Genomic DNA, 3,599 nt, shown 5'->3' on the forward strand with positions numbered 1-3,599 from the left:
GAGAAACTTTCCACCAGGTTTCTAGATTAAACATGAAAAAAGCACAAGGGAAAACAGAAAAAAAAGCAAAGAAATGACCGTAATCAATTTTGTATGGCAACTTGTGTTTTGAGTTCTTAAAAGGGTGGTTCATTCATTTTTTATTTTCATGTTATATTGAGAAACAAGGTTTCTCTCAAATACCTTATGTTGGCAATAGCGCCTGTGAGAGGCGCTATTGCGGACCGCTGTTCCCCGCTCTGTGATCCCCAGGCTTCGTGACCTCGTGGGTCCGGTGACATCACATCAAGTTCCGGACACGTCATATCCTTGCGGCCGGCCCCAGTCTTCCTGAGTCACTGGGCGGTGTTTCATTTCTTGTCACAGCACAGCGCGTCTCCTGCTTGCAGAGCTCTGCTGTGAGGGAAAAGAGAGCTGATGGGCTGTGACGAGTGGTGAAACACCACACACAGCCCATCACTCACGGACACTACGGCCGGCCACGGTGTCAGGAACTTGACATGACGTCACCGGATTTCCGGGGTCACGGAGCGGGGAACAGCGGTCTGTAATAGCGCCTCTCACAGGCACTATTGCCAACATAAGATATTTGAGAGAAACATTGTTTCTCAATATAATATCGATCTAGACAATGAAAAATATGGGTGAACAACCCCTTTAATTAACCTGTGAAATTAATATTTTTCTGGGTCCACACACTCCCCAGAATTAAAAAAAAAATAAAAATAAAAAAAAATACCTGTGACTCAAAGGGAACCTGTCCCTTGATCCACGCTGCCCAAACCAGTGGCATCATGGCTCTGAGTCTGGCGGCAGCATTGCTCGTGGGTGTATATTCGGTTTGAAGAGATGACCGAGATCAGAGGAATCCAATGCGGCTTCTTCTCACCCCACTCCAGGGGATTGACAAGCGTTTCCCACACAGCTGTACATAGCAAGCCTGTCAATCACCAGGGTAGGTCCAATCATTAGACCCCTCTCCTCTGTCCCAGTCATCTCTTCAATCTAGATTTCCTCTAAAGCATCGGTGCGGCCAGGCTGTATTCATGCTCTTCCAAGTCTGGGAATCAAGGCACAGGTTCCATTTAAAGTGCTGAAAATAAGCAGGAAAAAGGCTAATAGGCCAAAAACACTGAACAAACAAATAATTTAACTTGTTTTATAACAACCTCTCTTGGAAAATAGGCAGCAGATCAAACGCAACAATACAAATCAATGAGAAAAACAGAACGGACAGCGCACACGGATGCCATCTAGGTTTCAGCTGGGTGCCGTCCATTTTTTTTACTGCTTAAAGGGAGTCAGTCACCCACAAAACACAAATTAAACAGCTCATACAGTGATGGAGGGCATTATACAATCATTCCTGTAGTAAAGATTTCACTACTTTTATATAAAAAGTTTTTCATAGGCTGATGAGTAGAGATGAGTGGACTCGGGGAAGTTTGGGTTCATCCAGACTTTAGATAAACTTCTATCGGACTTGACCTGAACCCCAATAGAAGTCACTGATTGGGCAGTTCAGGTCTCCGCCCACAGACTGCCAGCCATAAAGACATCACGTCTGGAGGAGGGACTTTTCCATATTTTTTTTTTTGGTGCACACTACTTCTGATCACGTTGTTGTTACCCCTAGTGAGCCGATCAAACACCAAATACTGCAAGCTGCTCGCACTGGGTTGAGCACCAAGCGTACCAGAGCACATGACGCTCGCTCAAGTGGTCACCATACATAAAACACCTGATCTAACTCGAACACCGATTTTTTTTTTTTTTTTGTGAAGTCCATGTTTTTGGTACAATCACCAAACGTTACTGTCCAGGTCCACTCATCTCTACTGATGAGGGCTCCTCAGCACACCTTTGCCATGGCCAAAGGGCTCAGTGCTCCGTTCTGCCTCCTCCATCAGCATCCGACACTTCTCCTTAGCTTGACAGAACTTTTGCAGAGTGAGCGCCGCCTGAGTTGAATCCCTGGCCCTGCACTGACACTGCAGGAGGCCAGTGAGGACACGTGCAGACACTGTCAGAGAAGGCTCGAATTCATCTCTTCTGGCCAAGTGGGGACAATGCAGATTGGACAGGGGGAATGAAGCGCAAATCGCACTTAGGGGTACTTTGCACACCATGACATCGCAGGTGCGATGTTGGTGGGGTCAAATCGAAAGTGACGCACATCCGGCGTCGCTGTAGATATCGTAGTGTGTAAATCGTTTTTGATAAGATTTTGACGCTTTTGCGCTCATTAATCGTATCATCTGTGTAGTGTCTGTCATTTCCATAATTTCGGAAGGACCGATGTTGTTCCTCGTTCCTGCGGCAGCACACATCGCTGTGTGTGAAGCCGCAGGAGCGAGGAACATCACCTTACCTGCGTCCTGCGGCTTGCGCCGGCTATGCAGAAGGAAGGAGGTGGGCGGGATGTTTCCTGCTCATCTCCGCCCCTCCGCTTCTATTGGCCGCCTACTGTGTGACGTCGCTGTGACGCCGCACGACCTGCCCCCTTAGGAAGGAGGTGGGTCACCGGCCAGAGCAAAGTCGCAGGGCAGGTGAGTGCATGTGAAGCTGGCGTAGCGATAATGTTCGCTACAGCAGCTATCACAAGAGATCGCAGCTGCGACGGGGGCGGGGACTATCGCGCTCGGCTTCGCAAGCATCGGCTTGCGATGTCGTAGTGTGCAAAGTACTCCTAACTGTGTGCACACACAAACTGGGCTCCCAGAAGGGTCAGTGCAAGGAATTTAGTTAAGGAAATGCTGGCTCTGGGGGAAGGAGCTCAGCTAAGTGTGTAGGATGCTGAGGAGGCAGATGCACTGAACCAAGGGTGCACCAAAGCCCTCTCATTTTAATAAGTAGTAACACATCAATGTAATATAATATTTTATATATATATTATATATATATATATATATATATATATATATATATATATATATATATATATATATATAATATATTTTATATATATATATATATATATATATATATATATATATATATATATATATATATATATATATATATATATAAAATATTTTATATATATATATATATATATATATATATATATATATATATATATATATATATATATATATATATATATATATATATATATATATATATATATATATATATATATATATATATATAAAAATGTGTTTGTGTATACATACATATGAAGCTAAGAAGTAGTCAAATCGATATTACAGGCATGTATTTTTTTTTAAGGCCCTTTATAGCACTTATTCTATTATTATTACTTTTTCTTTGTGCACATGACAAAGCATTAGCCACACGGATGATAAAACTGGACACAAACAAAAAAAATGGACGAAAATTTGGATACAAAAAACAGAATCTGATCAGTCTTTCTCATATGCAAGGCAGACTGACATCTGAGCGTAGGGTATGTTTATCTCATCTCCCAACTAAGTTGCAGGCCATCTTACCGAGGCGACATACATTAATTATACGAACCTGTGTGTATGCGAAAACGGCACATATAAAGTCATAATTAGAATGTAGACCTGATGAAGCAGGTGCACTTACTCTGAAAACGAAGCTTTTCTTGGCTGTATAAACCCAGATACTGAACA

This window comes from Anomaloglossus baeobatrachus, chromosome 4, assembly GCF_048569485.1.
Source record: "Anomaloglossus baeobatrachus isolate aAnoBae1 chromosome 4, aAnoBae1.hap1, whole genome shotgun sequence".
NCBI lineage: Eukaryota > Metazoa > Chordata > Amphibia > Anura > Aromobatidae > Anomaloglossus > Anomaloglossus baeobatrachus.